Raw genomic sequence first — 11,137 nt, forward strand, 5'->3', positions numbered from 1 at the left:
AAAGTTTGTGAGGACTTATCAAAGTAACCAACCAGGATCATATGTTCTTATTCAAAATTAGAGATAAAGATTATAACATGATCCAAGATTTCAACGTATTTTCATTGACCTTGATATGGTTTGACAATGATTGTTGCGTCAATACCTTCATTGTGTGTGTGAATCTCACATGTGCATTGTAAACATTTGAACCAAGGAGTAGTGACTCTTATACAGATGCCCTGGCTGATAGGCGAATTTTCAATAGATAACATTCTGTTGGGAGAAAGCACCTAGTAACTGTTTATATGCCTTTTCAGCTCTATATCCTTTTGAGAGAATACAGATGTCTCAGGTTATAGATACTCCACTTCTTTGCGAGAGACAGAGCATTGGGGTTGACCTTTCCTTCCTTATATGGTGCTTCTTGGCACTATCTCCCTCATTCTCAACACAACTCTTATACCAAATGGTAATTTTGTCTGATCACTGAGTTGATAACTCAAGAAAATTATGTGAATCAGAGCAAAATATGGGGAAATATCAGAGTAAGGTAATGGAATACTGTTTGAGAAGTGTTTGGTTCTAATGACTTGGGTTAGAACCTATGAGGTTTGATAGGCTCTTAGTCAGTACCTACAACCACTGAGGGTGTTGAAGATCACAAACATCAAAATTTTAATATCAGAGAATTTTTATGATCAATAACAGAGTAATCTCAGAACTAGAGATCTTTTACCTTTACTTACCACCATATGGATTCATGAAGGATGTCTTAGATGATCATGCTTTCTGATTCTTTTGACAATGCTACTCAAACAAATCTCATCAACTCAAAACAGTTCAAAGTTAGTCCAATACAGATCAATACTATAGAGGAAAGGGATGAACATTATTTTAAGCTTATAAGATATGCATAAGGTAATCAGAGTATAAGAAATATATTAGGATCAAATATCCAGAACAAAACATAAGTATAGCAAGATCATCAGACAAAAGACATAAAATCAATTAATTATGCCAAGAGTATATTCAACAAGTCTGCACCAATTGATACGTCAACACAAGACTAAACCAATTAAAAAAACTACTCCCGACATAATCATGTCACAACTATCACTAGTTATGCTGCATATTTATTCTAGCACAAAACAGATAGAGCTATTCTAGTATAAAAGGAGAATCAGAGTGACAACGGAATCTGTTATCAGAGTTACCTAGGGTCTGAAGCTCAAAAATATTACATAATTACTCAGAAACATGATACAATCACACGTATATAAATAAAGTATTCAAGCTAGTTGCACAGGATCAAAAGCAGGATCTAAAACTATAAACCAGAGTTATGATAAGATAACAAATGAGATTACAAGGTCTTAGATCAAAGTGTAAATAGTAATGAGATGTGTGTGTGTGTGCGCTAAAATAAATATCAATATCATGAGTGTTTACATCATAGTAAACAAATAACATGTAAACATTCAAAAAACTCATATATTGCATCAAAAACTCTAACTTACTTACCACTAACATATAACATGTAACACATGGTAATCAGTTAGCTTCAAAACAAGTTTACAAACATGGATATAAATAATGAATAGATATGTAAACTTACTTTCCCCTCAAAGCATCATCATTGGGGCTGTAAAGTTTACCTGCACCAAATTACATGTGTTGATTTCCAATTAATTGGACAAATTCAACATGCCAAGTTCACTAACCAACTTGTTGAAGATAGCTTCATCAAGTGGCTTCGTGAAAATGTCTGCAATTTGATCCGTTGTGGGAACAAAATGAAGTTCCACAATACCATTCGTTATATGCTCTCGAATGAAATGATACCTTATATCAATATATTTGGTTCTTGAATGCTGGACAGGATTGTTCGAGATTTCTATGGCACTTGTGTTGTCACAGTAGATATGAATATTCTTCAAATCAAGTCCATAGTCTCAGAGTTGGTTTCTCATCCAAAAAATTTGAGAACAGCAGCTTCCAACAACAATGTATTCAGCTTCAGCAGTGGATGTAGAAACTGAATGCTGCTTCTTACTAAACCAAAAAACCAATCTTCTTCCAAGAAACTGACAGCTTCCTGAAGTACTCTTCCGATCAATCTTAAAACCAGTGTAATCAGAATCTGTGTAGCCGATGAGATCAAAGCCCGTATCTTTAGGATACCAGATACCTAGATTAGGTGTACCCTTCAAATATCTGAAAATTCTTTTGACGGCTATCATATGAGATTTCTTCGGATCAGCTTGGAACCATGCACACAAGCATGTAGCAAACATAATATCTGGATGACTCGCAGTCAGGTAGAGTAATGATCCAATCATCCCTCGATAATAAGTGATGTCCACCATATTACCAGACTTGTCTTGATCAATTTGTGGAAGTTGTCATCAGAGTCTTAGCAGGTGTTGAATCTTCCAACTGATATTTCTTCAGAAGATCTCTGATGTACTTCATTTGACAAATGAAGATACCATCTGATTTCTGACTGATTTGTAGTCCAAGGAAGTAGCTCAACTCACCCATTATACTCATCTCATACCTACTCTGAATAAGCTTAGCAAACCTTTCACAAAGTGCATCATTCGTAGATCCAAATATAATGTCGTCAACATAGACTTGCACAAATATGGTATCATCTTTATGATTCTTATAAAACAGAGTCTTATCTATGACACTTCTAGTGAAGCCATTTTTAAGTAGAAATTCTGAGAGAGTGTCATACCATGTTCTAGGCGCTTGCTTTAGACCATAAAGAGCCTTGAAGAGAAAATAGACAAAATCTTCAAACTCAGTATCTATGAAACCAGGGGGTTGCTCCACATAGACCTATTCTTCAAGCTCACCATTCAAGAAAGCACTTTTCACATCCATCTGATATACCTTGAAGTTTGAATGTGCTGCAAATGCCAAAAACATCTGGATGGCTTTAATTCTAGCAACTGGTGCAAAAGTTTCATCGTAGTTAATCCCTTCTTCTTGAGAATATCCCTTAGCAACCAATCTCGCCTTGTTCCTTGTTACAATTCCATCTTCGTCAAGCTTGTTTCTGAAAACCCATTTTATGCCAATCACTGATTTGTCTTTAGGTCTAGGTACAAGCTTCCACACTTTCTGTCTTTCAAACTGATTGAGTTCCTCTTGCATAGCAATCACCCAATCAGGATCCCCAAGAGCTTCATCTACTTTCTTTGGCTCCATTTGAGATAGAAACCCATAATAGAAACATTCATTTTTTGTAGCTCTTCTAGTCTTAACTCCATTATTTGGATTACTAAGAATCAAGTTCCGAGGGTGGTCTTGACTACATACTCTATGTCTTGGTAGACTATCCCTTAATGACTCGGCATTTCCAGAATTGTGTTGTGTCTGACTACCGGATCCTTGTTCTTCTCCTTGTTCTGCTCCCCCTGAGTTGTTGCCAGCTTGATCTCCAGAATCTGAAGCTTGAGGACTAGTCCCTGCGATAGTGTGACTTGTCTCATGATCATTACCTTCAGAATCTGCATCAGAATTATGATCATCAGGCTCATTTCCATTGTCATTGTTGTTTGGAACAACTTCAGATTCATCTTCTCCATCAGAAAGATCTTCAACATTAAGATTATCACTGTCATCTTCCTTCTGAATGCTTGGGAGCTTGGCATCATCAAATGTTATATTAAGGCTTTCCACAACGTTTTGATCACTAATCACATATACCCTGTAAGCCTTTGACTTCAGAGAATAGCCCAGAAAGATACGTTCTTCAGCTTTAGCATCAAACTTTCCAAGATGCTCATCGTCCTTAAGTACAAAGCATTTTCCTCTAAACACGTGAAAGTATTTCACTATTGGTTTCTTGTTGGCCATTAACTCATAAGGGGTCTTCCCATATACCTTGTTGATCAGGGTTCTGTTTTGAGTATAGCATGCAGTATTAACTGCTTCAGTCCAAAAGTAGGTAGGAAGATTGGTTTCGTTAAGCAGAGTCCTTGCAGCTTTAACCAATGTTCGATTCTTCCTCTCAACTACTCTGTTTTGTTGTGGAGTCCTTGCTGCTGAAAAATGTCTTTAGATGCCCTTCTCGACATATAAATCATTCAGCTTTGCATTTCTTAATTCTGTTCCATTTTCTGATCTAATTGTTCGCATAGGCACTCCAGCTTCTAACACAATCTTCTTGATGTGATCAATAATCATATCAGGTGCTTCATCCTTTGAATGTAAGAATAACACCCATGTGTATCTGGAATAGTCATCAACAATCACTAAGCCATATTTCTTTCTTGACATAGACATGACGTTGACAGGACCAAACAAATCCATGTGAAGGAGTTGTAGTGGTTTAGTGATGTCAGTCATTATCTTCTTCTTGTGTGATGCCCTATTTGACTTTCCCTTCTCACATGCTTCACAAAGTCCATCATGACTGAATTCCATCTCGGGCAATCCTCTCACCAGTTCCCTCTTAACCAAAAAATTCATGGTCTTGAAGTTCAAGTAGGAGAGCTTCTTATGCCATAACCAACTTTCATCTGGAGAAGCTTTACTGTAGAAGCACATTACTTGACCATCTGCAGAATTCCAGTCAGCTACGAACAAATCACCCTTTCTAACTCCATTGAGAGTTAGCTTCTCATTCTTCTGATTAAAGAACAAACACTTCTCCTTCTTGAACAAAACTTTGCATCCTTTGTCACAGAACTGACTGATACTGAGTAGATTATGCATAAGACCTTCAACCAGAGAGATTTCTTCAATGATGACATTGCCAATTTCCAAACAGCCATATCCCGTAGTATAACCTTTGTTGTCATCTCCAAAATTAACCACTGGGCCAGCTTTCTCAACCACCTTTAATAGCAGGGCTCTATCTCCAGTCATATTCCTTGAACATCCACTATCCAGAATCCAGATGACCTTCTTCTGCTTTATGCCCTGAAAACAAAGATGATTAAGTTTTCTTTGGTACCTAAACTAAGTTGGGTCCAGAAGACTTAGAAGCATTTGAATATATAACATTTCTCTTAACAGAATTGACAGGCTTAACAGTTTTTGCTTTATTATTGAATGTTTCCTTGTCACTTTCAGAAGCACCAACAGACTTGCTCTTGGGCTTGGTGACAGGTGCCACTTTCCTAGCTTTATGAGGGCTTACAGTCTTTGATCTACCAGTGTTCTTACTAACATGCTTATTATGATCATGAGATGTATTATGTGAGTGTGTGGAATCAAGATAAGTGTGCATGGAAGATACTACACATGGCATGCAAACAGATTTATCACACTTAGAAACTTTAGGCATTTAGGCATGTTATGCACATAAGCATTCTTAACATTGTCTAATTTAACCTTTCTACAAGCATGAGTAAGGTGACCAGCAGAACCACAGTTATTACATAACTTCCTAGGGCCATTAGTTCCTCACCTTCCATTTATACTTCTATTCTTCTTATTCTTGGAAGTAAAACCTAGTCCGGCAAAAGATAAGTCAGAGTCCCTAGCAATAGGCATAGGTTTCTTTGCCTTTTGTCTCCTTGAGAGCTCAAGGTCCTCAACAAGCATCTCATGATGAATATAAAGATTATCTTCATCAAAGGGCTCAACATTACTTTCTTAAATAGAGGCTTCTTAGCTTCCTTAAGAATATGAGGTGTACTAGGGGGATTAACAAATTTCTCTATAGGCTCATTTTCAACTACTCGTTTCTTAGAAGCTTTCCTAAGTTTGTCGTAGTCTAAGCCTATCCCAACCTTTCCACCTACTACTTGATCAGCTATGAGCTTCTTAGCAAGATTTCCAGAATCAGTAAAAGCATGCAATTTAGTTTCTAATTCTGCATTCTTGTTCTTAAGCTCTTTCTCTGTCTCAAGGTGCTTAGTAATCTTAACCTCTAAATATCTATTGGTTTTCTTAAGATTCTCAACACTGACCCTATCTAGAACTAACTTATCATTTTCATCTTTAACTTTCTTTAGTTCTACTTTAAGGTCTTCGACATCAAGCAGAGTACATCTTAGTGTGGTACTAACGTTTCTACACACTTCTTTTACGGCATCATGTTGTTCAATGCATTCCTTTGTATTTCACCGTGCCTTAAGATAGTGATGAGAAACAACATTTCCATACACTAGGACAGTCTGTCTGAAGGCGACACAACGTTCATTCTCACACAAGTTATTTAGAGGTAAAGCACGAATAGTTGAAAATGTTACCTGAGATGAAGATTCTGCCATCACTGTAAGATTTCCATATTGTTCTTCTTCATCGTCAGTGTCATCCCAGCTCTTCCCCTCAGCTATATAAAATTTCACTGGATATTTCCTTGAGCTACCTGAGTCCTTCTTCTGATAAGCTTTGCCTTTATCCCTTGTTTGTTGAGGCTTCCTACATTCAGTGGCAAAGTGCCCAACCTCATCACAGTTATAGCATCTGAAATTGTTTCTATCAACCATCCCTGTCTTTTAACCTGATCCAGAAGATGAACTTGACCTCTGACCACGGTTGCTGCTTCCAGAACCCCTAAAGCCTTGCTTCCTTCTAAACCTGATGTTACTGAACATCCCATCTAAGTTGGCCATAGTAGGATCTTCCATGTTTTGCAACTCCTCAATCGTTTAGTAATCACTTGGATTCCCAGAGAGGTTTCCATCATCCATCTCAGCTTCAAAGAGCGTTTCAGCTTTAGACTTAGGCTTTTCAGTAGTAATGTCAAGCTCTTTGATTCCACTAGCTATAAGTACAGTTGTCTTGAGTAGTTCCGTATTCTTGCTATCAACTGTACCACCACCATAGATGATCTTCCTTTGTTCTTATCCATTTCATGAGTCTTCAGCTTACCATACAACTTCTCAAGTGTCATGGTTTCAAAGTCAACACGCTCACGAACAGATGAAGCCTTATTCTCTATGTGGTGAGGTAGGACTAGCATAAACTTCCTGTTGACTTTTCTCTAAGGATAAGTCTTGCCATGAATACTTAATTCATTCAACAGCTTGTTCAATCTTTCAAAGACTTGAGTAATACTTTCTCCAGGCAAGGACTTAAAGGCCTCATATTGTGAAGTCAAGATATCCAATCGATTCTGCCTGACATCTTCAGTTCCTTCAATAAGCAGTTCTATGGTTTACCACATGTGCTTTGCACTCTCACAGACCATAATTTGGTGACTCATACCATCATCCATCGATTCCACCAAAATAAGCTACAGGCATTCATTCAGAGCTATCAGTTCTTTGTCATGTGCACTCCATTCAGCTTCAGGACATGACATTCTCATATTAGTCAACTCTGGATGATCCTTCATTGGCACATGTTGTCCTTCTCTTAACACTTTCATATACTCTCGATTCGACGCCCGAATATACAATAGCATTTTCTTTTTCCATAGATTATATCTCGATTTATCAAACTGAGGAACCTTGATACTACTAACTTTCTGAGAACTCATCTTTTCAGATCTGAAAAAAATTTGTAATAAACTGTCTCAAAATACGATAACCCAGTCAGTCAGCAATACCAAACCGGTCTAGTCAAAACCAACAAATCCAGTGCAGATCTACACAACGAAAGCACTCCCAGACACCGTACAACCAAAATCAACAACAAAAGTTGCTAATCTAACGGATCAGATCTGTATATCGATCAACAAGCTCTGATACCAATTGTTAGGTCCAAATGTACATATAGAGGGGGGTGAATGTATGTTCTTCATTTTCTAAAATTAATTACAGTGGAAAATAAACCTCAAAAATGAAATAAATAAACACTAAGAGATTCACAGAATAATTCTTATTATTAAAAAATTAAACCGTAAAGGTTTGCTTACAACTCCGAATATAAATAATTTGAAGCAACAAATATAAAGAGAGCCAAAATAATAGCTATCAATCTAGGGTTCTATCTATCACTCTAAGAATTTAAAGCTTCTATCAAAAGATATTAAATATAATCAAGAGAGCTTTAAATAATGAGTGTTACAAGTTTGTAAGGCTTTAATTTGTGTGGAACAAATTGGGCAGCACTTCTCTCCTTAATTTCAATAAATGAAATCAACCAACTCTCCAAGAAATAAATTCTGGAGAGTTTCGCTAGAATGTTTAATGAGAAGTATTTTAAATCTGTTCCAATTCTTTTGTTTTTGTAGGAGGTAGAATGTAGAGGAGATAGTTAAGACTATGTGGCTGCCTTAAGTCCATATATTTGAATTGCACAACCTGTATTATGACCAGAGTAGTAGAATTGCCTTAGAATAATTTTTGTATGGCGACCTTTCTTTACAGCATGCACTCGAGTTTCTGTGGCGACCAAGGGAGGGTGTCTTTGGCGACAGGTGCATGCATTTCTTTTTCGTACAAGGACAAGGAAAGCAATCAGGGAGTGAATTGTGAAGCACGCGCGGAAGCAACGCAAGTGGAGAAACGATTGGGCGCCACACGCGCGCTTTGTGCAGCACTTGAAATCAATCCAAAACCTGCCAGTTCACTTCTTAATTTCTTTGCAGCAATTGTTTTTTAAATCATTCAAATCACAGGGGGGGGGCCGACCATGTTGTGGCGCCCTCCAAACCCGGGTCAGAAGTTTGGAGTCCACACGCATACACCTTATTTATAACCTGCTTATAACAATAATAAAGATAATAATAATAATATGCAGTGAACCTACATACCAACTACCACGGATCGCAACAGGTTAAAGTATGCACACAAGCCAACCACACTTACTTATATTATAAACCGTTCAAATCCCAAATATCCAACTCAGAACTGAGTATTAAACATTATTACAAACTTTTACAAACTTAAATTATTCCAAAAGAAGCCTACTAGCTTAGCTCGATCAACCTGAACCCCTAGCTCTCGCGCTGGACTGGGGATCCTCGGTACCAACCGGTTCCTTCTTAACTGGAAAAGAACATAAACAACATCGCACAAATGAGCTAACTAGCTCAGCAAGTCACAATGACAAAACTGAGAATAATGATCATCAGGTAAATATGGTTATGATATCAAGTGAACAATGGATTATGATTTAGAATTGGATATTATATTTTCATTTTAAAAACCAAGGTTAGGCTGCTGATCAGTCACGCACTAACCCCGAGCAAAGCACACAGCACTGCTCTAACTACTGGATCTAAGGCACACATTGGCCTAACTAGACCATTATATGGTCTGACCACGAATCTGGTCCACAATTTTTTTAAAAAAATAATCCAATTCTACCATAATAACAGAATAAGCAGTAATAAACAATAAACAGGATCATTAATAACATTGGACGTTCAATAACGAAAATGGTTTCTATCTGTATAAAGATCAATATGGCATTTCTAAAGCTTGGCTGTTAGGTAATGAAAGAATTGGATAACAAAGGAATCAACATTTTAGGGCTCTAAGGATTTGGTCTTTCAAAGCATAAGATACAATGGTTTGAATGTGTAAGCAATCTGGTTCAGTATTTAATATTTAGTTTGTATGTATTTGTGGAGTAGTATCGTATATTTGAGGTTCGTATTTGGGTATACAACAATCAATGGTCTAGAAAGAATCAGGTTTACGGCTCAAAATCAATAACTAGAATTAAGGGTTAGGGTTCAGTGCTTTAAAGCACTTGCAATATAAAACAGGAATATCAATCACTACAATATATCGAGAAAGTTCAGAACACTTGTCTGGTACTAGGTTATTACACTGCACTTGCTCTCAATCACCACTGTCTTACTCCTTGACTATTTGTTTCCCTTTCCTACGCCTTGCCTCTTCTGCTCACATATCATAAGCATCTATCAATATTTAACTCATACGATTCTATTCGACACATACTTCTATCTACCCTTCATTCCACCCAAATCCGATTAACGGATTGAAAGTTATGCGATAAACAAGTAAACATCGAATATATAGACCGACAGTTAACCAACAAGTCACATATAACACATAACACGTTACATAATCACTGATATATCATTTATAAAGAAGTCTCGGGTCATAAATAAGCTTTCGGATATTTAAAATGATTTTTAAAACATTTTTCGAAACTAAAACGGGTCGTTGGATCAATTTCGGAATAATAAAGAGGGTTCGGTTGGCCAATTTTGGCTTTGAAACAATTTTATAATAATTATCGAGCCTTGGAAACAATTTTAAAATAATATTTTAAAGCTCGAAACTATTTTTTGGAATTTTTAAATCATTTTTAAATAATTAAATCCAATTAAATAATTAAATAAAATCAATTAATAATTAATTAAATCAATTAATCAATTAATTTCCGAATTAATTGACCAATTAATCAATTAAAAATTAACTGAAATATTAACTAACTAATTCAGATTTATTTTTGAATTAAAAAATAATTTTTAGAATTAAAATAATAATTTTTGGAATTTTAAGAAATTAAAATCAAAATTTTATAATAAAAATAAATAGAAAATGTGATTTTTAATAATTTTAAAACAGGAATCCTATATTTGAAAACTCTGGAAAGTTCAGGGACTAAACTTCATCGATTTCAAAAGATGAGGTACTAAACTGCAATTTTGACAGGGGTCGCCGGAAAAACTCCGGGGATGGCCGGAGAATGCGTTCCCGGCATCCTCACCCCACCACAAGCTCCATATAATATCTACAGACAACCAGGAATCGATTCATTCAATCAAAACATATCAATAACCCTAGACTTGGCCGGAAATTGGCCAAGAACATCGCCGGTTTCCGGCGAAACATCGAAAACTTAAAAAGACAACTCCCTACGATTCAAGCATCATCTGTTAATGAGCTATATACCAATCGATTGCAAATTTCATAAGGAACATAATCCACTATAAATCAACAGCTAATAACCCCTAAATCAAAAAGCCCCAAATTTCAATTGAAAACATTCATACGGGTTATAAACCCTAATTTTGAAATTTGAGAATTAAACCCACTTTTGAGCATGTTATTGAACTCCAAATTAGACGTATGACATATGAAAATCATCATGAAAACAAGCTCTACAACATGCAATCATCAAATCATACAAACAATCATCCGAACAAAAATTCATATTTTTAATAAAAATAATTCGAAAATAAATAAATTTTCAGAAAATAAACCTTGATTTCTGCAGTGATATGGAACACAGAATCTGGTAGTACTCCTTGAGACCTTCAATT

This window comes from Apium graveolens, chromosome 4 (genome assembly GCF_009905375.1).
Source record: "Apium graveolens cultivar Ventura chromosome 4, ASM990537v1, whole genome shotgun sequence".
Classification (NCBI taxonomy): Eukaryota; Viridiplantae; Streptophyta; class Magnoliopsida; order Apiales; family Apiaceae; genus Apium; species Apium graveolens.